Raw genomic sequence first — 25,190 nt, 5'->3', positions numbered from 1 at the left:
TTGGACCATTTTTTCATAATTACTCTTTGGTAAGTATTAGCTTCTTTCTTCCCCTTCCTGCCCAGTTGCTCTTCTTGTCAGTAGTGTATTTATCTGTAACCTTATTCTGAAGTAACCCCTCCTGTTACTGGAACATTTGATCAACTCCCCATGAATAATAAGGCTTTCCTGTAATTTCTGGTGATTTTATTCATATATTCATATAGACTGTGAAAGAGATTTAATTTGAATTCTACTGGCTAGTACTGAGCGATGGAATGAAAGTACCTAATTAAACTTTGCTTTGGATTTACATCTAAAGTTCTACCACAAAAAAACCTCCACCCTGTAAGTGGGTACCTGAATCTTCAGGGTAGGGGGCAGGTGTAAGGGGTGGCCAGATATAATGCTGACCACATTGTTCTTCTTGTGTGCTGCTGACCAGAGAAATTGTTGTGGCAACTGTTCAGTGCACCCATGGAACAGACCTTTAATTATGACTATTATTTTCTGTATGTTTATTGGTGCATCTCAGGGTACTGTCAGCTGTTGAGAAAGTTAAATGTAAAGCTTGCAGTTATGCTCTTGGTTGAGGCATCCGAAACACCATGCCACACACTTTTGAGTTTATTTGGCTCCTGTTCATGTAGAATCTTAAACCAGGAGAGAACAATTTACTAATTCTGTGATGGCTGCTGTTTTGGCTAACATACGGGCGAGGAAACTAGGGATTGCCTGAGGTAAAGCACAGATCTGTTGCTGAATGAAAAAAGCAGGCTTTCAGTTTGTGTTCAAGCACCGGTAAAATAGCAGTAAAGGAGTCTTTAGCTTGTCCTTTGCCATCAGCACCAGCTGATAAAGTATTGGTATGAAGCCTGCTGCAGAATAGAGTCTGGAGATCTTTATGCTGCCCTTATGAACCGTCACAGCTTCAGACTATTTGTGGAGGAAGCACATGCAGAAACACATAGGTTATACACAAACTGACAAGTTGCTTATATGCGTCTCTTGAAAAGAGAAAGCCTGCAATTCACGAAGGACTTGGTGATCTTAAAGGTCTTTTCCAACCTAAATGATTCTAAGTGACAAAATACTTAAATCTTGGACAAGCTTCAAACAGTACAAGTCATCGCTGAGGAATAACCTGAACAATAGGTCAACTTGACTTGAATTAAGAACATATGATTCAACTACAGAGGTCATGACAGTTGATATCTCTGTGGAATATGCAGAGATTTGGCTACAGAAGAACAAACAATGGGTAGATAATAAAAGCAACAACTTCCAACATAATTTACCTTGTATTTTCCATGTATTTCCTCATATTTACCATGTAGTTTCTTGAATCAGGAAGCTGAATCAGTCACAGAAAGTGAGGCAAATGAGCCAGATTACCCAGAAAACCAGCAGCTTGTTTAATGCAGCACAAATTAAGCATGAGGGGTTTTGGACTGTTACCTGCAGAGATAAACATAGGGAAATGAGCAAAGTTAGTTCAGTAAAGGGAGCAGTTTGAGATATGGACAACATTTCATGAAATGGACATTAGCATATTTAAGTTAGAAATATGAAGAAAGTAAAGCACATTAAGTCAGTAAGGTTACAGGATAAACTTCCAATGGGAAGAGCACAGGGCAAACAACCTAAATAATTTTAAGATAAAAATTAATAAATTTTTGAACAAATTGTGTATGATAAGGCTGCAAGAAAACTACCAAAAAGTTCTTTTCTGGTTGTGTGTACCAAAAAGAATAACCTTTCTCTTAGCACCAGGAGCTGGGCTTCTGACTCTTGGTTTAGAGCTGTTTCCATTAATGTCAAGTGTATTGCTATTAGGTTATGCTATAGAAACAACTGTTGGCTTCTTGTGGGTATTTTGTTTTGTTTTGGTTTGGTTTTTTTTATGTAACAAAATATGTAATTAGAATTGAATCAGACCAAAGCAGGGGGAAAAAAAGTAAAAAGAAATAATATCAGGAGAGCTGTTCAGAACTTGTAATAAGCAGCTGGAAAACAGAAAAACTAATATAACAACAACAGTGGAAAAATGAAACCCCTTAGCCTTAGCATACACTCGCAAAATTTCAATAAATTTAAGCAGAAACAGATCGAGATATTTGGATTTCTGTTGAGAGTGCTGTACACCAGTATACCTGCAAGCTATTTTGAATTGCTGACAGGAATATTAACATTCATTACCTTCCAGTTTATAATTGAAGAATTAAATGGGTATACTACATTAACCTGAGAGAGAGTATATTGATTGTGGAGATTTAGGACAATCACGACATGTGTAAAACATCAGAATCATGAAAGCTTTTGTTATTGGAGCAAAATTGTGATGAGAAATGCCAGTTCACAGCTACAAAATTACTTTTTCATGTAAAGTAGTGTTACATAGATTCTATTTTGCAAGAGAAGAGCCTGAGGAAATAAAACAATTTATTAATAGAACACTGTGTCTTATTTCTTAAATTTCACTATATATGCTAAGAATTTAGAATATCCTAAAGGCCTGGAGCTGATAAACTTACTTTACATCTGTTGAAAACATATTCAGGAATAAAATCTAATTGAAAATCATGTTCCATGGTTTTATAAAATAGTTGCATGACTTTTACTTTCTCTTCTAATTTGTTTGCAATCTGGTTTGTGTTTCATGGCCCAGTCCTGTGGTCTTTGTCACCAAACTACAAGAGTTGTGCTGTTATTTTTCAGTGAGATAAAATGAAGAGTTCAGGCAGCTTGTTGTCAGGGTGAAGTAATGGATTACTAATTGATTTCTTTTTCTGTATGAAATATTTAGACTGGGTTATGTCTATTTCAGTAGGCACTGTGTAGAAGATTTGATGATGGAATTATTTTCTATTGGTTTTTTGAATATTGTTCCTGGTTTATACTCTGGTCTATATAGTTTATAGATTATCTTGATCTGTACATCGTTTTGCCAGTTACCATTTTTAAGTGACTAATTCTGTCCTTGTGAGTCTTGATCATTGGGAAACTCAAAATTTAATCATTAAATTGATTTGATCTTTTGATACTTTCATAAAACCTTTTTGCACAAACATATCTATGTAATTCCATGCAAGAAATATGACAGCAACAAGGATTGCCTGCAAAAATAGCAGCTGAGTAAACTGACAAGTATCATGAGAAAACAAAAACTGAGTATTCAGAAGAGCTGCTTGCAACGATTTTTGCAAATTTTCATGCTTTTGTGTTTTTGTGCTTTTTGAATGTAATAGAAGACACCAGCTGAAAAAGTTGAATAGAGAGAGGGATAAGCAGCTTCCACTCCTTAAAAAAGCCCTTAGTGTAATCACATTTTTTGCCTATAGTGCTCCATTTTTTTTTCTTCCCCTTCCACTGGATGCATCACATGTTCTACATGATCACTTTACAGATGAAAAGAACACATAGGGCATGGTGACTATAACTATAAAACCAGTTGCATTTGAAATGTGCATTGTATTTCTGATCTAAAGCAATTGCGGAACTCTAGTTTATCTTGTTCTGTACTGGGTGGTCCATAATAGTTGGTTCTTACAGGAGGTGGACAAGAGAGTGCCTACAAAGACTGTGAAGAGCAATTCTGCCTTACCATGATGCTTCGCACTATTAAAAGAGTGAAACAATGAACATATAATTTTATTATCAAGTCACATTGCTCTACATTGACTACAGAGAAGCAGAGCTGTGGTTAAATGATGTTTCATCAGTTTTTGAGTGTTGCCATAGGAGTGTCTGAATTCTCATGGTGCTTCTTTTGTCCTGGCATTCTTCTTCAATTTTGTTAGATCAGGACTTCCTTTTGATTTGATTTTTCACTGCTCTCTGTCCCCATAACTCACTTTTCTGGGGCTTATATGTACTCTGCAGAGCACATTGAGTCAGGGGTTTTATCACCTCATTTTATCACATCTCCTGCAGACAGCCAACAGTCACTTCATGTTTCCTCCTACTTGTTGCAGACTTCAGACCATTTCAATGTGGTTTTTTATTATCACTGAAGTGGATCAAATGCAAGTATCTAATTCTTTATTGAAAGGTCAAATTTTTTTTCATTTCTTTGTCTTTTTTGGCAGTGTTCCTGACTGGGTTTTGGGGGGATCTAAAATGCCGTCTGAATAACAATTTCTCCCATTGACTATGTAAAACCAATTGCAACTGGTGATGTGCTGCAAAAGATTTTAGGAAAAACTGTCTTCCTTTTAGCCTTACAGTACTGCTACATAAGCCGTTTGATCCATTTTGAGCACTGGAGGCAAGTTTGTTGACCAATTCAACATATAGTCGATATAGTTCTTCATTCTGTAGATAAAATTATAGTGTGAGAACATGTCCTCCAGATGTTCCTCCCTCTAGCTGCCTGCTGTGAATATTCCTGGTACTTGACAGAGCAGGGGTTAGTTATATTTTCAGAGCCTAGGGCAGAGCAGAGTGAAATGAACAGATAAAATAATATGAAGTACTATGTATTTTACAAACTGAATGGCTGGATGCCTACGGGAGCCTTGTTACCTCCAGCAATATTTCAGAACAATCCACAGAATCATAACGTTGTGAAAACTCTAATGTAATCTGCAGAAATTCAACAAACAAATACAGGGAAATACTAAACCATGAGTTTAGAAGAGTCGTCTATGATACTGATACTGGAAAGAATCCAGCAAAGGCCCATGAAGATGATTAAGGGACTGGAGTATCTTTCCTATGAGGAAAGGCTGATAGAACATGGACTACTTAGTCTAGAGAAGAGAAGGCTCAGGAGGAATCTCATCAATGTATACAAATACCTGAAGAGAGGTTGCAAAGAAGGCACAGCCAGACTCTTTTCAGTGTAGTGTAGTGACAGGATAAGAGGCAATGAGCACAAACTGAAGAACAGGAGGGTCCCTCTGAACATCTCTGCCGCCCAGAGAAGTTGTGGATGCCCCATCCCTGGAAGTGTTCAAGGCTAGGCTGGATGGGGCTTTGAGCAACCTGGTCTAGTGGAAGGCATCCCTGACCGTGGCAGGGGGGTTGGAACTCGATGATCTTTAAGGTCCCTTCCAGCCCAAACCATTCTATGCTTCTATGATACTATGATCAGAAAATGCTATTTTACTGTGAAGGTGACTGAGCACTGGCACAGGTTTTCCAGAGAAGTTGTAGAAGCTCCTTCCTTGGAGATATTCAAATCTGTCTGGACATGGTCCTGGACAAGTGCTGGTAGGTGGCCCTGCTTGAGCAGCGGGGTTGAACCGTATGGCCTCCAGAGGTCTCTTCAAGCCTTAACTATTCTGGGATTTTTTAATTCTACTTCCAAATCACTTCTTCATGAATCAGGAATAATCAGTATCAATATGCATACATTGTCAATATCTATGAACGTCTATTCTGCCTTCTGTTTGTGAATCTTAGCAGACAAGTGTCGGGCATTGACTGATCTAGCTTACAATTCCTTTTAGAATTTTTTTAAGTATCCTGATAAAACCTGAAACACCACAAGGCAGAAACTGAGGGACTTACACATCAGTACACAGTATATTTGTTAGAGCTTGGTGCACATGCCCTGACCCTCTGCCTATGCTGTAACCACAAAGGGACGATCTATTATCATAATTGCTTTTCCTTTCAAACTGGCAGCGTAAGAGGCTGACATTGTCCTTTTCAGTTCTCTTTCTTTCTTCAGTCTGGTGAACTTTGTAAGGAACAGACCAGTACAAATGTTGCTATTTTATGAGCAGAGGTATTTTTAAACTACTAATTTGTTGTGTAATTTTTCACAGTGTCAAGGTGCTAGGGGAAGGCTGCCACATTCTTCATTTCCCTTCTCCCAGTCTGGGAGATTGGGGAGATATAAATAGAATTTCAGACTTGTTTTCATGGCAGCTTTAGGTTGTATCTGTAAATGAGCTTTTCTGTTATTCATTTGTTCATTTTTTTTCCCCATTGCCACTTGAAAGAGATCCCCCCCACTCCACGACTTCTTTCATCTCCATTTACATCTGATGGGAGATGGAGTATTTTTATTTCAGGCAGATGTTAGTTTTCTGTCATTACGCAACAACACTCAAAAGAATTTACCTCCCAAAATTTGTTGACAAGAGCAGTTTTCTTAGCTAATTGTTTTCCATATCAGTACTGGTAACTATATGGTCTATAACGTTTGAAGTCACAGCCCTTGCAGAAGACAAGATAGCGTCACGGGATGCATCTGATACAAAGGCTGCAGCAAGCACAGTCTTTGACATTTCCTTTTTGTCCCTAATTGACTGGTAGTCTTTAGAGCAGGCAAAGGCAATGTCTAAAAATAAGACAGCAGTAATTGATGTTTATGTGTCTGCTGCTGAATCTTCAGAGATTCTCCTCAATGAACATTTTACTTTCTGATCTTTCTGTATTTTTAGGGAAGATAGTCCCTTCAGATGAAATGAAAATGTCTTTGACACATAAAGTTAAAGGTTCCTTTCTCACATAACTGCACTCATGTTTCTTCATTCTTCACAATAAGCAAAACTGTAGACAGCTGTAGAGTCTTTTGGAATTTACTGGTGTCTCTTACTCTTTTTGCAAGGTCCTTTATATGTGTTACCAACAGGAAAGAAAAGAGTGCTGCCAGTAACTGCTGCCTTTTATCTGAGAGGCTTCACAGAACTTCCACAAAATGTTGGCTCTCTCCAGGGGCAGCTTTGACTTCTTCTGGCAAAGTGATTATAGTACAATGTAGTGGCATTTGAACTCCACTGTGCAGAAGGTGTGAGGAAAATTAATGTGTAGTTTATAAAAGTAAGGCTGTTCTTTATGTTTTTCCCTTTCCATAGTTATTGGCCTTGTTCCTGAACTATAAGATGAAAAAAATAAAAATTCAAAGTAAAAATTCATCACAAGGAAAAAAGTGTGCTGCTGTTACAGTTCAAGTTTTTGCATTGTGCCAGGCAAAAAAGTGTGCCATATAAATATAAAAATGTCAGTGTTAAAAAGGTGATGTGATACAACTACAAATATTTTTTTAATTTTTCGTAAACAGAAGTTGAGGGATGCAAGCCAGAATAAAATTTTTGCAGAGGAAAAAAAATTAAATTCCTTTTTCTTGTATGAAAATACAGGAATTACAAACAAACAGTAATGCATACTTGCTATCATAGAAAAGCTGATGCTATTAAACTGATTTTTTTGATTTATAAAAGTACATTTTGAGGCAAATCATAACAATTTTTGAGCTGTACCATCTGCAGCATGCAGTCCAGGTGTTATATGGATATATGGTGGAGTCATTCATACTCTAAGTAGGAAAAAGCTTCATAACACAATGTTTTCGAAAGAAGCAATGGTCTTCAGCGCTGCCAGAATCAGCAGTATTTATTACACAGGACAAATAGATGGAGTTATCCTGTTGGATATATAAGATGTGTATCTTATTCAGTGTTAAAAGTTTGTCCCCAGAATCATAGATACTATTACCATATTACAGCAGGAGAACTTGATAGTGCTGGAGTTCTGGCCAGTAACAGTTCTATGGTCAACAGACTAATTCATCTTCATTGTTGCCAGAGCTACACACTGGCACTTCCTACAGCTTTTTTGCAGGGGAAAGGCTTTCTACAAGCTTTTATTTTTTTAATAATGCATAAAATGAAGTAAAATCCTTCAGAGAACTTGAAGGAAATGAAAGCAAAGAAAAGGCTAAAAAGTACAAATGAAATAAGCCACATGCTGGCAAAACTGAAAAGCAAAGCTTTGGGAAAATGAGACACTGAAGATGGAAATTCAGACTTCTGATTTACACTTTAAGAAATGTTCTGTCAGACTGGCTGTTTAAAGAAAGTTCTCTTGAGTGAATGGAACCTGGAAAGAGTCTGCTCCACTGGCAGCCTGACATCGGGACTTAGAGACTGTGAAGTCTTACTCTAACTGTTATATATGCCCATAAATTATGTCATTATATGCCTAGGGAGGGCATATAATCCTTACATTGATTCCCAAAATAAGTAAGTAGTCCTGAAATTTCACAAGATTGACAAAAATGGAATTAATATAAATAATTACAAAAAATTGAGGTAAAGAAAATACACTTGCATCTTAAAGCATCTTTTCTACCTCTTATATTGCGTTCAGAGATAATTAATACAATAGAAAAACTCCTACTGTAAAATGGCAATACTGTAGGGAGAAATACCATACATTCAAATCAGGTTGTAACGCATTAATTTTTCATTCTGTTACTGTTATAATCTTTATGAAACTCGGTGTGAAATTTCAATGTCAGGTCTTGTCCTGTTTTATACCACTTGTTTGCATATGCATCTGGAAAAGGCATTGTTACATTCTCTAACTTCCTGATTTCATCAAGCAGTAAAGGAGAGATACGTTCAACTGCTCTGAAATCCACGCAGAATCACAGAACTGTAGGGGTTGAAAGGGACCTTCGGAGATCTAGTCCAACCCTCCTGCCAAAGCAGGTTCACCTACAGCAGGTTGCACAGGAATGTATCCAGGCAAGCGTTGAATGTCTCCAGAGAAGGGGACTCCACCACCTCTCTAGGCAGCCTGTTCCAGTGCTCTGTCACTCTCAAAGTAAAGAGGTTTTTCCTCATGTTGAGATGGAACTTCCTGTGTTCTAGCTTATGCCTGTTGCCCCTTGTCCTGTCAGCAGGCACCACTGAGAAGACCCTGAGCCCATTGTCTTGACACCTGCCCTTTAGATATTTATAAGCATTGATGAGGTCTCAGTCTTCTCCAGGCCAAACAGACACAGGTCTCTCAGCCTTTCCTCATAAGAGAGGTGCTCCAGTTCCTTGATCATCTTAGTAGTCCTCAGCTGGACTCTCCAGTAGCTCCCTGTCCCTCTTGAACTGGGGAGCCCAGAAGTGGACACAGTACTCTAGATGGGGCCTCACCAGGGCAGAGGAGGGCCATAAGATTGGACTGGGACCTTAAGATTGTGGTTCCAGTGGGACTTTGTTTCCCCAGTCATTGCATGGCAAACTGCTTTCTCTCTGAAGAAAGCAAATAGAATAATCCAGCCATCTGGGCTGTGTGTGCCCTGTCATCCTTAAGATAATATTTTTCATGACCTAATCTCTAATGCTTGTTTCATTACCCTGCTCTGGAGGGATTTCCTGGTGTTTTATTTCTGACAGCATTTCTTAATCCTTTTGCTCCCAAGCCATTTCTTGTCAAAAGGATCGAATCTCCCTTTATCTCTCTCATAATCATTGTGGGAATGGAAAAGGTATTGTACATAAGCTGGTGGGGGAAGAACGTAAGGGGTACTCTCTTACTGACTGCCAAGCTCTTGACTTGGTGATTTGCAACCATTATGAAAAATTTCTTAAAGATGTTCCGAGTAGTGGGAAGCTCAGAAAAGAGTAATTTTTCTTTGGCAATGCACGACATCTTTTTAATAGACCACCGATCAATTTATAGAAGTAGCAATAGGGGCAATTATTTCAGTTGCCATCTCATTACACTGTGCACTGTGCACTGTTGCACCATATCCATTGGAATGGCGGGGGGAAGGGCAGCCCCAGGCACCGGGCACCTCTGTGGGGATAGAACAAGGTTGTGACAGGCCATAAGTCCACTTGACAGGGCAGTGTTCTGGGGAGCTGGACACCCCCACTTCTGCAGCATTGCTGGTGCAGGGACTGATAGCCTTGGGGGCTGCAACGGGAGGGAGCCCTGGGGGGCTGGGCAGGGACAAGGCGGCCATTCCTTCATGAATTTGGTCTAATCTTTTTGTAAATCTAATTGGTTTGAATAATCTCTGCCATGAGTCTAATTAGGCTGTATCCCTCCAAAGTGACGGGGACTTACAACTTACTAAAATTTTCTGTGGCTTCCAGTGAAGGGGATGTGAATTCTTCCATGTCTTGACAAATCCTTAATTTGTTTCTTTGATTACTTGGAGTTGCTACAGGCTTTTATAGGTTTCACAGTACAAGGAGTCTAGATTCCAAGTTCTGTAATTCCAATAATATTTGGCAAGTTTAGTCTCAATTCTCTCCCCATTGTTCTCCATCTAGCAGCAGTAATGACATTCCATTGGTATCAGTGAAGTTGTATCATTCATGGAATTATTCATGTCACCGTAAACTCTAACTGTCTGGATTTTAGTGGTAATCGTGCTACCATAAATAACATATGTGTCTTTGTTACAGTAAGCTAATGATATGGCCAATTGAAGCTGAACTTGAGTCAAATAATAAAGTGATTATTTATGGTCAGTAAGGTACTTGTTCTACTTAATTCATTATACAATTAACAAGATACATTCTTCTCTAAATTTTTTATACTGAATCAGGTAACAGTTACTGGCAACAGCTAGACAGTAGTCTCAGTTATTGCCTGAGTCACAACTTTATGTGTGTTACAGAGGAAATAGGAGGGAAACAATGTTATGATTTTATGAAATGCCTGTTCATTGCTTATTAGATTTACTGTGTGCTTATTAGGCTTATCTGTGTCATGATAACGTCTCTCACTCCTGTTGCCATGACGTTTTCTTCTTGCAAGTTAAAGATTGCATGCTTAATTCTTTTTTATAATAACTATGATAAAAATGACAAGGTTTTTAAATCAATGTGTTGATCATAATACCTTTGGCAAAATGTCATTGGGCGCACTTTCACTTACACAACAGAAATGTGAAGCATTTTTTTCTACACGTCCTTACTCTATACTGAGGTCAAAGAAAGTTTTAAAGTCTTTGTACTGCCTCACCTCTAATCTTGGAAGCAAGTATGACTTCACAGAAAAGATTCTTTAGTATTGGTAGCACAAATGCTGGTCCCAAAGTGTTTTAAAAGGTGTTCTATTACTATTTTTTGGGAGTAGTGTTGTTCTAAATAACGTTTGCAAGGTTTTTTACTTCTCTGCAATTGCTGTCGAGGTGTCATGGTTACTTGGCGAACATTAAACATCTTTCTGGATGTATTTGTTCGTGATTCTCGGCTCCAGAATGAAAGGACACTTCATAAACCAAAGCTAATACACTTTTCTTCTTTTATTTTTCTATGCCCAGCAACAATGAGCTCAGGATATAAGCAACAGTTTTCCAGTCAGTTACACAACAAATACATCTTTTACCTAGTAACATTTCTTTTCTTTATACCCCCTCAAATTCTTGACTTAATAGTTTCTACTGTTGTAAAGAGCAAGAAATAGAAAACAGCAGGCATGTAAAAGCTCCAGTTCTTAGATTCATTACACTCTTGGCATTGAAAATCTTGAATAATATTATTGATGTTTATCTTATGAATTTTCATCATACCTAGGAACCTATTGTTTAATAATTTAAGATTAAATATTGATTTAAAATGTTTAAGTCCTTTAAAAGTCCTTAGAAGCAGCTCTTTAAAAAGAACTAACAGGTTAAATGTAGCATGACAGTTTATGTTAGCTTATGCTCCTCAGTTTTCAAAGACTTCATAGGAGGAGAAGAGTTTTAAGCTGACTCTGAAAGCTGACAATCTTCTAGTTTAGTTGAGGTTTGAAGAGAATTCTTCACAAACCAAAGGCAGCCAGGGAGAAAGCAGGAGAATACCTGTTTGGGCTATTAAGTTTGGCAAATGCATTAAGTAGTGCAGGAGTTAACATCACAACTATGAATGAGAGATACTGGATAAAACGGGCTATACCATTGAGGATGGCAAGCGATCAACAGTAACGTAGCAGAGAAGGAGAAATCAGTGGGGTAAGGCAAAAGAACAGACACAGTCAGCGATGTTATGGACTGGGAAAATAAGTTTTGTGTGGGCATTCTGAACTAAAATAATTTGGGCAAAAGGTATGAATGCAAGGGCAGCAGTCCAAGACTTCACAAAAGAGAAGATATAGGTGTTCAATTTTATTTAAATCACTATAGGCAGCTGTATTAAATAGAAAACTCAGCAGAATAAAACTCTTAACATAGACTTCATGAGGAAAACCCTTTAGGTAATTGTTTGTTCTTTTGGTTTATTTGCTGATTGTTTTTTCTGAATTTAGGAGAAGTCAGTACCTAATGAGGCACTTTGGATTTAAATGCATAGTACTAGAATGAAAATGCAGCATTTCACATTATATAAACTACTTCTGAAAACTACTGACAAGGAAGCTGTACCACATGAGAAATTGATTGTATTATTTACACTATCTGTGTGCATTAGAATACCTTGGTCCAGTACACCTCTCCATTATCACTCAACAGCTAAATGGAAATGTTATTATTTCTAGCAACTTAAATAGATGGTTAAAGACCTGAAACACACACACACATATATATTATTGGTGAATGAAACTCTGTGAAAGGTCAAATCTTGACTGGATAATGCTTTCTGAAATACTGTAAGGGAATGAAACATCAATAAAAGAACCGCCCTGATAAACGTTATAAGCACATTTCTCTTAACCTTCTGTGGAAGTGTTACTTAAATACCTAGTGCCAGAGCTGATCCTTTCACACCAGAAGCTGTCTGATGGACTTCTTATATCTGGTCTTAAAACATCAGCTGATGACAGATTCTGAAATGAAATGGAGTAGTCATAAAAGCCTTTTACAGCAAGACCTCTTGAAAACACCTCTACTCAATCAAGTTGTGCAACCTTAAGTGAACACAGTAAGTCATACAATTTGTATTCATGATCCTTCCCAAATGGAAAGTCTGGCACTCATATATATATTGGCATAAGTCAATGAATTAAACCTGGTAATACCCACCTGTAATGTTTCTTTCCATTATCAGATATTCCACTTAGAGATTCAAATGCATGTTTTACAACCTAGAGGCTCGCAATCACTACTGCTAGGAAAAAAGCTGTTTTTTAATGGTATTGTAATTGCTAAAAAAGTACATTAATATTTTCGTACCATTTTTCCTAGGAGTGCGAAAGGAAAACTACACTAAATAGAAGCTTATTCTTTCTGAAACTCCATTTTAGTTTCCATTAATGTCTGCAAAATACACTTTCTCCTTGGAGCCTAGCAAGAGTACTGGAATATAGTTGGCAATTCTTTCTCCAGGTCCCAAATACATTTTTGTAGCACTCCAGGCATGGAGATGTGTTCAGCTTACTCTCAGCAACACACTCTAGTTTGGCATCAACAGCCAAACCTGATGCTTCATCTGTTCAGGTGTGGAAAATAGGCTAAAAAATCAGAGTGTTTCCTTGGCTTCTTGCTGAATGAGTTTCCAGCTTCTGTTGCCTCTTTTATTTGGCAGCTTTGAAGGCCCAGTGAAACATGTGCAGTGCTTCCTAGCAGAAGTAGGACAATTTTATTGATATAAAGCCTTATCATAAGGCATAAATAGATGACAAAGATGTAGGAAAAAACTTTTCCGTTCTACTTTACACAGTTTTCATGGCAAGATTGGATCTTTTTGATTTATGGTTGAGATTGCCAGTTGCAGAACCTGGAGGACACTAACTAAACTCTGTACAGGACTATGCAAATGTGACTGAAAACGAGGACAACTCTAAAGAACTCTAAAGATTTCCAGTAAAAAAATGTTATGGCTTTAAAGGTGATTCCAGACCTGGCATCATCACCCTTCTTTCCTCATAATTTCTTTTTTTTTTTTTTTTTTTTTTTTTTTTCCCTGCCAGAACCCCTACTAAGACATTATTCAAAGCTTCAAAATATTTGTGCTTGCAAACTAAGTCTAGCATCTGCATTTGCAGTGAAGGATGCTTTCTTCAGCTGGACTTTCAAGATCCAGCATCAGTCAGTTTCTAATTAGGTAGTGAGATAAACCATTCTTGCCTTAAAAAAGACTACTGTTAGGGCTAAACTAAATTTTGGGTGACATTTGCTTAGCGGTTGGTTTTTTGTCTTTTTTTTAATTTAGTTATTCCAGAATTAAGGTAAATTTGCACTACTTTGAAATTTATTAATTGAGGATTTTGGGAAGACAGCTAATTAAATAAAATGGAAGCTATTAAAATACCAAAGGACTGAGAATCCTAGAAATAATAAAGATCAACAGTCCCCAGAATGCTTTTAGGGAGGTCTAGACATTCACGGACATGAAAGGTGACAATAATTTCACTGAATTTCACTGAATTTTTAGAGTTGGAAGGGACCATAAAGATCATCTAGTCCAACTCCCCTGCTGAAGCAGGATTAATTTACAGCTTCTTTCTGATACACACCTTTATGACTATTTACCAGTCACCACATATGGTGACTGTTTACCAGCCACCATTTTAAAAACGTTAGTGTTCTCCTGGGAAATGGAAGACTAACCACAGGTATGGAAAATAAGGGATAACATATTAAGCGCTTCTCATGGCCTGACAGTACATTAAAGCTAGATCTTACTTTTGGGTAGAATTATGTGCGACTTTTAAAAACAGTCATCCCATGAATAGTCATAGCATGGGATTTTAAATATCAGAATATATGATTCAGTTCTAAAAAAACCCCTTACATCTTAACAGAAAGGGAGGATATAAAAGGATACTGGTTCTGTTCAATGGATGGCAGAAGAAACTGATTCTCACACTTGAACTCCTTTCTTGCCACTTTTCCCTCTCCACAGATCCTGCTGAGAGGTGGGAATTGTGCCATTCCTATATTTCTAGTGATTTCCATTAATCACCTTGCTCCATGTTCTTTTGGTAAATGAGGATACTATAGATGTTATATTCCTATTGCTTAGCTAACCCCATTTTCCTTATCTTTTTGAAACTTTTGAAATGAAACATTACGAATATCTAATTTCTGCTTCATTTGAGAGAATTACAGCAAGAACCATCAGCTTTCTCTTCAATCTAAAATATGCCTGAGTCTGCCTATGCAAGACTGAGTTCTTTGACTGTCAACAGCCAGTGGCTGTGTATTGTGAGAGCTGCTCTCAGAGTAGGATGCTTTTTCCCTCCATTGCATCTTGTTCACTCCATTGTTTGCTTGCATAGTTTTTCTACACACTGTAACAGTGAGTCAGTGTCTACTAAAGAGCAGAAGTGCTCCTGGTAACTTCTGCTTTTTTAATAGAGTAGAAAGCTGTCTATAACACGTTCTTTATCACTGTTCCCATCTCAAAAAGTCTATAAAAGAGGGTATCCTGAACCATTTTGCCAAGTGGAGGTGCAGAAGCTTTGAAGTGTTACCGAAGCTTTTAAGTGTTACAGTTTTCAGTCAAAACAACAGTATATTCTTCTGCTCAAGAGACTTAGAATATCTTCGTTTCTCAATCTGTTCAAAGCTGTGAAGGAGAAAATACACTTAGACATTCTTGAAAACACTTGTGTTGACTTTGTGCAACGTGTACAGCAGAGATGATTCAGAGAAATAACAACAGCACTGACATAATGAATTAAAGAAAGCAGACCATCCTTTGTTTGGCCAATAATGAAGACTCATATATTTCAGAATCGAAAGCTTCTTTGACATCCCTGGGTTACTTAACACATAGAAAATCAGTGAGACATATATCTTTACCAAACTGAGAAAAATATTAACAATACAGAAAAAATACAACAAACTGTTAAGAGCTAACTTCATAGGTTAGGCTACGGTGGACCAGACATAATTTTACAGCAAAACCACAGGCATCACTGTTTACAAAGCTTCTACAGAATAGCAATTTATGAATTTGATATATGAAATCAAAAGTCAACCTAATCCAACTAAGCTGAAGTGCATTTAGTGTGTCTATGGGGAAAAAAAATCAAAATAAAAAAATATTGCAGTCATAAAGATTCAACCAGGGAGGACAAAACATGGCGGGGAGGAGGGTGCCGGAATTTAATACATTCATAATCTACCTTACAGTCATGAAACCAAAATTATTTTGTCTGTGTATTCTACACAAATATTTCCTTATTCAAACTACCTGAAATACTCACAATAGTATATTAAAATCACTAGAGTGAGCAAAAGCGCAAAGATGCTGATGCAATTTCATTAACATACAGACATTATTTGGAAGGAAAAAGACAGGCTTTCCACATTGAAGCTAATGGTCCTCTCTAATAGCAGGGATAATGGGACTGCAAAGCTATTGATACAGTCATTGCAAATAGGTGCTTGCTGCATAGCTCAGACTCTCTCTGATACAATAGGTGCCAGTGTATATTGCTGAAGGATTAATCTTAATATTTATATATAATTGTTATATAACTGTTAGAGGAAAACATATTATGCCAGATCTGACAGCATGGGAGAGGTGAGGCTGCTGCAGCCCCACGCCCACAAGTTCAACCAGTAGCGAGGCTGAAGATGTATTCCTGGTAAGCACACACACACAGATACACCATGTATATACATGTACACGCATACACATCCCTGGGCACACAGATCACAGATGGACACGTAGGGCACTCATGCGAACACAGCACCAGTGGCCTCATCCTGCCCTCCTCTTTGGCTGAACAGCATAGAGGTCCACTAATGAGAATATATCTCTCTCTCCACACTGTACATACATACTGTATATATTATATACTTACACATATGTCTTAAATACTCTTACATGTATACACACTTACAGACGTATGTATAAGTATATAATATATATACACGTATGTTCAGTGTGGACGCTGCAGCAGGCTGCCCAGCAGCTGTCCCTGCATTCCAGTCTCCCCAGTTGCTGGCATCTGGGCATATGAGCTCCCAAGGTTGCAATCCCGCTCCAACTGCTGGTATGGACCATCTCACTGGTCTGTACTGGTCTCTGTGTACTCTGTACACACAGAGACACACACGGCTGGCCAGGATTCCCCAGGTCCCATAGCCAACCCATAGCTGTTTCTCTACATTAAAGTTATAGTCCTAAGCCACATCAGGATACTATAGTATGCAAATAAGTGGCATACATAAAAGGTGACTTGATATGTTGCAAATAGTTTTAAAACTATTGAAATTATTGCTGGAGACAAATGAGCTAATGCCTTCCAACAACAAAAAAATAATTAAAACCAGTTGTTCAGAGCTTTTGGTTATTTTGCTTATCCTCTTCTGAAAACTTTGAATAATGACACATATCAGACTGCAAATTTAACACAAATTTCCCTGAATGGTCATTTGGGCTGTATACGTATTCCCATTTTCTTGATCTGTGTTCTTTATATTTTCATTCAAACTTTCCTTACTTGTATGACTGTTGCAGATCAATGCCTTGTGATGGCTTCTATTGCATAGCTGCAATTTCTTATTAATGAAAATATAAATCGTTCTCAGTCCACATAGACATCCATTTTGTTAACCTGGAGAACACTGTTTGCCAAAAAACCTTAAATGCAGATTGTTTCACAAACAAACATAATAGTTGCATTGCCACAAGGAGAAGGGCTTGCAGGTTGAAGATCAGTTGCTTCTATGGTGTTCGCTTGCTCTGCACAGGGAGGTAGAAGGACACGGGGTGATTTTTATCCTGTTGATCTTTCAGATATTACAACTCTGTAGGGTGGCACATTAGGTAAGATGGAGACCTGAACCCAGAGTTTCACTCTCGGTCCTTCTTCAACATTCCTTGACCAGAGAAAAAATGCTGTATAGCTGCATGGCACTCTAATCCTCTTCTTCTTCTAACATCTGTGCAGCATCAGGAGGATGGACTGGGGACTCAGCAAGTTTAGATTTAAGACAGACCTAAAGAGTCTGTTTCTCTCCCCTTTCTCCCCAGACATTTCGTGACAGGATATGTAGGTTCTCAAATCCCATGACACACTTCCAGCCAATCAATTGCCCCAAACCTTTCCTCTTTAACCTCTGCCAACTGAAGAAATATCTTTCGTATTTGTTCAATTGGCACAGTTCATACCAGTCACCATCTAGCCCTTGAAGTCATAACTTGAACTCCTTCTTCCTTAAAAAATCACAAAGGTATTGATTTCCTGGCTCACTCATCTGTATTAGCTGTGAGTTAAAAACCAGCTTGGATTCTATGAATGTGATATGACAATCAAAATGAGCAAGACCAATCATATAGACAAGTCTCACAGTGCAGGAAGTTTGCAGGGAGCAGCTATTCCCGTCTCTTGGTTTTGATTAGGGATTGAGTGTGTGCAGGCAAGTTCCTTAACATTGTGTTGCTGTTGATTTGGTTGAAGCCAGACTGATTATTCTGTAATTCTGTATATAGCCTGGAACTTAGAACAGACATAAAAGAACATCATGCAAGTGGAGTGCAGTGTAGTATCCTGCTGCTCAAAAGGAAGAAGTAGGAGGCAATCAGCCCTAAGAAAAAAGCAATTTGTCTCAGTGCAGAGGGAAGCATTTATCCTCCTGTACATTTTATTGGAATGCCTTGGTTTTTACCTGCTCTGTTCCTTTCAGTCTCTGTGTGGAGGCTGTGTGTACAGAGAGTGGTGCTGCCTCTGAACGTGCTGACTAGTATAGAGAGAATAAATCTGCCTTGCCATTATGCAGGTAAAACACACACACGTGAGGGAAGTCATCTTTGTGTGCTGAATTAGGAACCGGAATCCTTCATTCCACTCTTTCTACATCCCGATTGCCAGAGCAGAAGGGAACTGCATCCTCATCCTTATGTTGTGAAACCAGTACACAGCATTGCTTCTGTGACCTAAGGGAGGATCTGAGGCCCCACTGATCCTTACAAGTAAATCAACATGCAAGAACTGTCATAATCTGTACATCTACTGCTTCTTTTCTTTATTTTCTTCTTTTCAACTGTATTCATATTTCCTACCAATAGAAGTTCTCTCCACAGATAAATACCGTTACAGCATTCTTAAGCTGTGCATCAAACATCTGTAATCTGTTGTCACCCCAGAGAACTTTCTGGCATGCTGTAAGATACTGGAAAACATATAAGACTTGAACTCTTAAAAGCACAAGGAGCATGCCACAGATAGTTTAACACAAAGCCCGGAGTATTTCTGTATAGAGAAGTGAATTTTTCTGTGTTCAACCAAAAACTATGAAATGTTTACCTAACCAGCAGAAACAACTGAAGCTTATATCCTTTCTGACAGTCGTGATCAACTACTACAGAATTTAGATATTCATTATCTGGAAAAAAGTAAAAGAAATTGAAAAACATTACAAAAAATGTTTAATAATTTAAACATAGCCAATTACATGCTGCTAAAGTTTTTCTTATATGTACATTCTCATAAACTGTATGTGAGATCTTGTTTTCATTTAAAGAAATATGAGTGTATTTGGACTCATTATGTTACTGGGAAGCTGTATGAACAGATGCCTTGGAACATTATGTTGCTATGGAGGAAATTTAGCAATAAAAAAAACAGAAGCCATCCTGGAACCAACAGAAAACATGTTTTGTCTGCATTCAAGTCCCAAACAGTAGTGAATATTGGGGATGACCATACTTGTATGCAAGCCTTTGTCTTTGCCAGTATGAATATCATAGCTTGTTTTGTGAATGTGCTGTGCTGATCAACAGTATCATATTTATAATATCATTTTAGCTTAAATATGGCTTATTTTGTAGTGCTTTATTTTCTCATTCTTTTAAAATTGTTAGTGATCCTACTGATTGTTATTTTCCGTCTCAGTATAACACATACTTTCCTTTAATTTCTTTTCCCTTTCCACTTTTCCTTCCCTTCCTCTTTCCTCTCTGTTTTGCTTTGCTTTCTGTGCTGACAAAAAAGTCGTGGATTCAACATTCAAATATAGACTCAATATTCAAATACATACCAAATGTAAAATGAGGTGGTCAAACAATGCACCCTACAATCTTCTTCCGTTCCAGGAATAGAAAATGGGCAATGCTGCTCTGTTTTTGAGAACCAATTTCTCAAGAAAAAGGAGTGAGCAAATTATCTTCCTCAGTATTCTTCTACACACTCTCAATATTCTTCCTACATATAAAGTTGCACATTTCCATACCCTATGTGAATAAGAATACTCATATATTCAAAAATATGTGGAATATCATATCTAAGGTATGAGAGGTTGATGTATGTCACAACATCATAACTGGTGCTAAGTTCAGTAAATAAAAGCAGCTGTTCTCCATGCAGATATTAAAAAAAAAAAAGTAGTAAACTTCTGCAGGAAGATGAACTATGACAATTGCAGTTTGAAGCAGACAAAAGGACTCACAGTCACTTTCTTATAAGTGTAGCTAAACTTTCTTGAACTATGTTTTACTCAGTCTGTACATTCAAAACTAGCCCCAAACCAAAGTTGCAGAAAGTGATTTCTGCATTTTATATATATATATAAAAAACACCCATATCTATATATATGAGGTGTATGTGGGTGTGTATGTCTATCCATATATCTATATGTTAAATTGTCTATGTGTGCGTAGGTGTGTATATATCCACACTATCAGACTATTCATCATATATGTATTTAAAATGAAAATATTTAGTGACTAAATGTTATTAAGTTGTTGGAATAATTTTACTTAGCAGCTTTTTGAATGATTTTTTGTTTTGATTAAGCTGTGCTGGAAATCTTTATAAAAATTGGGGAAATCTTTTCCAAATGCCTGTAGATTTTCAGTCATGATTTTTACTTTGTAGTGAAGTATACTTATCTACAGGAATAAATTAGTCATGACTGCATGGCATTCAGGAAGCTTTGGGCTCTAAAATTGGCTATTTCCACCTGAGGACACAAATGAGCAAGGAAGGATGCCAGTAAAGAAATGCGTGTTGCAGCTGAACAGAAATAGATATAAAAATAGCTTGTAAGCATTAGCTGTGGAGACATGCTGCTACATCCCTCAAGCAGAGACATTGTTTATCTTAAGGAGGGAGATCTGAAGAGTGGGTTTACTTGCCCACGTCAGACACTTCAGAGAACTTTTTAATGGAGTCTTGAGATACCATCCAGCAGACCAACCTTACAGCAAAAGACATTTCAGACATTTTCTGGCAATGTCACCTGAGAAGCAGAACTCCTCAGAATCACAAAGGAAAAAAAAAATGAACACAAACATTTGAATTCAAATAGTGCCCCATACCTATTAAATACAGAGGTATGCAGTATTTTTTATCTTTTTAGTAGCATATTTTCTCTAACTGGGAATTACAGTGCAAATTGTCTAAATATGAACTTATATTTTCTATTTTCTCTCTACAGTTATGTGCTATAAAAGCAAAATCTACTAACAAACATTTCATCATTAGTGATGCATTGCAGCTTTTACTAATGGAATAAAAACTATAATCATCTGATGAAAAACACCTCCCTTGTGAAGCTAATTTATCATCATTTTGAAGAATCCAAGGGGAGAAATCACACAAAATAGTAGGACAGGAAAACTTAAAATGTTTTCATGATGGAATTTTTTAGTTAGTTTTTTCATAACAGCGGGATATGTCCACCGCCAAAATAAAGCTTTTTTATATTGCTAAGCTCCAGAGATTTCCCTCTGCACTTTTTTCTGACCTCCTCTTGCCTTAATCAGGTGTTGGTTTCTGGAACATAAACAGTAGTCTTTTCTTCTTCATGTCCTCTTTTAATACAGTCAGTTTTAACACCCAAATCTCCCTTCATTTATACATATAATTTATCTAGATAGTTTATGTAGGTACATAACCGAATACTCTGTAGATGAATTAAAATGAAATATTTCTGTATATCTGGTACATGTTTGCTTAAATATGCTTTTTCTTGACTAGCCAAGATTTTTTAAAAAAAATATCCAAAAAGTATTATCAGTGAACAAAGAGTATAAACCAGACCACCAGCATAAGGAAGGGAAAGGGAATCATTTAAATATTGTTACTTAATAATTCATCTTGTGGAGATGACTAATGAATGAGAGTTGACACTTTCTATTGCTGTATAAACACAAAGAGGTTACTATCTCAGTGTTAGACAAGACATAATAGGATAAGGCAAACTGAGTGAGGAGCACATAGAAACTCCTTATCCTTCACTACATGTTGATTGTACTTGCCATGGATTTAATATACTCTTTAACACTATAAAGTGCATGGGAAATGAAATTTTTGGGAACTTAAATGGCTATACAGTAGCTACTCTTATTATTTTTATTTAATTTTTACAATTATTTTTAATTAAAGCTATGTTGATAAAGACTGAGTATAGACGAAAAAGAGGTCACCATGTGGCAGTAGTTCCACATAGAGCTCTCTGACCCATTGTCAGGAAAAAAAAGTAGATAGAAGGCCAGGTACATCATAACGAATGTATCACTATATACAAATTAGTTAAATTAAATTTCCATTAAAGTTAACTGTGTGAGACAGCTGCAACTATAAGGTAAAGATAAATTCAATCCCTTTAGGCATCATTTAAGCAAATGTTTGCAGTGACTCAGGGTTTTCAATATTGTAAATTTGGACTACCTCCAAAACAAAGGAACTTTCTGTATTTCTCACATGATTGTACAGGTGCATCCACAGAATAATATATGAAAAAAAGCAAGCTCTTTTCCACAGGCCAAAATGAATATCCTACCTGTTCATGCCTAAACTCAAGTCACATTGAGATGATTATTGTGTTATAAAATGAACCAAAACTGCATGCTCAAACTGTATGCATGTTTGCACAAGTATATGTGTATTATAAAAAGTGTGTGTATTTATAATTAGAATACTTCCTGTTAGTGGAAATAGCATCATTGCTCTGCTCTACTGAACAGATAAAAGGATTTGCCACTAATCCAGCAGTCCCTACCCTATTTACCCATCCACTCACTTGAAACTATAAAGTACTTTCACCTGAGTCTACTGGGATAACGCACCGGCCAAGGAACAAAATGAAACCTATATTCTTCAGTGGGTACCCTCAGTCTTTCCATACCTCTCACCTTTTTATCATCCCTTCTGTTGAAAGTTACCCTTAGCTTTCCCTCAGACAACTTTCTAGCCAACTTTTCTAATTCTGCTGAAGAAGAGCAAAGTATCTGCCTTAGAAGCTGAGGACTGTGTATGTAATGCCTAGTTTATGGTTAAATAACAGGTGAAAAACGTGAGCTAGATAGGTCTGACAGCATGATAAATGCATTAAGCAGCATATTTGCAAACTCTTCATAGTGATGAAATGCAGATTCTACTGAAGAAGAGAAAAATAAGAAGGGTTTTCTCCCCTCATCTGATTAAAAATGTATTCAGTAGACTGCATGCACCACATTTTGGGAAGCTCCCAGCTCTCCTTAAAACTTACAACATCAATACCTTTACATAATTCTAAGAAATTAAGGCTAGCTGTGCTAATCACAAGGGCTGTATTTTATTAAAAACCAGCAGGTATTAATCAGGTGAATTTACTTAACAGGTGAATCTCATTAACATAGCATATGGGAACAATTTACTGGGATGTTTTTCCTGCACTAGGGATTTAGCTACAAAGCCCATTTTTCCTATTTATCTCTTTATTTATGAATAGCATGCAGATAATCTAGATGTTGCTGCTACAGCCTATATTATAAGAGTGCACTTTCTAATGAGTTATGGTTTTCTTTCTTTTAATGTTTATGAGAAAATACCAATGTAAAGAGCATTTTTTTTCTTAAAAAAAAAAGTCAGTATTATGTGTTTCTAGTGTGATTCGTTCTACAAACAACTGAAATAGGTCATATTAAGAAGGGAACTTTTTTTTTTTTTACACAGAGGAATCTGGTGTGGGCTGAGGATAGAAATTGTTGCCGTTCAAATAAGGTGATTCAAGGAAATATTGATAACTGGCTACAGTGAATTTAAAGGCCTACTAATCTAATTTGATGGTTTTATGACTTTTTTGCACAGTTTGAGGTCATTATATAAGATAAAACATAGCTTGGAACTAAGCTAAGAATGTAGTCCCCTTCTAGCTCTTTTGAAACCTCAACAGTTTGATTTCTTCCTTAACTTCCTACATAGAAGATTTCATTTAACATGCGTTTACAAAAGGAAGTCGTGGTTTGATTTCATTGGTTTCTTTTGTTTTCATATTCTTTAGGAAAAGTATAATTGTTATTCTTTTATTCTTTAAAAATTTGGAGGGACTTGCTGGTACCACACACTCATTCTGGAAATATTAACAAAACCACAGATCTATACAAATGCTTTAGTGGCTTTAGTAGATGAAAACACACACACAAAAAAACCTGTTATGCCTGAAGAACTAAACCAGGGGCAAACAAGGCAGCCTAAATGTTCATCTTGATTTCACATCTCCACATTGAAATGAGGAAGGAGAAAGAATTATAAGAAGCTGGGAATGAAAAGAGGAACTTTAAAACCAGATATTTCCGTAGGGTCAACTGCCTCTTCCTAGTTAAAGTTTGTGGCATTCTTAGATGTGGGACTTGACAAGCATTGTCCATTCAGACTGAAAGACCTTGAGAACTTACACCGTATACTAGTAAACTTAACCCAGTTTAAGGCCAGGCTGTTTTGGAACAATAAAAATAACATTTTTTACAAACTGGCATTTTAATTGCTGAATATGGTTTGTCATATATCAAGGTTAAGCTGAGTGATCATATTTGCTGTACATAATGTAACAGAGAAAAGATATACTTAAATTAGACATCACAAGTGTAATAAGTAAGATCAGGTGAAATTCGGTTACAGATAAACTGGAAATAAAAATAAGAGAGTAATTTTCTAGTATGGCTAGTTGTTGCTTGAGTTACTGCTCAGAGCTATGAAATACCTTTATCTTTTGTTCACTTTCCTGTTCTACTATCAAACATAAAGTCTTTTGAAAGAAAGTGGGATCTGTATCTGGTTCTGTCAAATTGCAACACCAACACATATGACTACACGACTATCAGCGTGGAGAAGAGAAGGCTCTGGGGAGACGTCATAGCAGCCTACCAATATCTGAAGGGAGCCTACAGGAGAGCCAGAGAGGGACTCTTTGTCAGGACAAGGGGTAGTGACAGGACAAGGGGTAACAGTTTCAAATTGGAAGAGGGGAGATTTAGATTTGATCTTAGGAAGAAATTCTTTACTGTGAGGGTGGTGAGGCACTGGAACAGGTTGCCCAGGGAAGCTGTGGATGCCCCATCCCTGGAAGTGTTTAAGGCCAGGCTGGATGGGGCTTTGAGCAACCTGCTCTAGTGGGAGGTGTCCCTGCCCATGGCAGGGGGGTTGGAACTCGATGATCTTTAAGGTCCCTTCCAACTCTAACCATCATATGTTTCTATGATTCTATCGATATTTGAGAGCAATCTCTTTAAAGAGCTGACTGTTTTTTCAGTGAAAGTAACTAGCAATTTTAGAGCCTGATCATCTCTATGTTTTCTGCAAATTTTTTTACATATATATATAAAATATATGCTGTTTATAAAATAAATATTTTATATACCTATAGCATATCTTTCAGAATAATA

Source organism: Numenius arquata, chromosome 4 (genome assembly GCF_964106895.1).
Source record: "Numenius arquata chromosome 4, bNumArq3.hap1.1, whole genome shotgun sequence".
Lineage (NCBI taxonomy): Eukaryota > Metazoa > Chordata > Aves > Charadriiformes > Scolopacidae > Numenius > Numenius arquata.
This window is presented reverse-complemented; position numbering follows the sequence as displayed.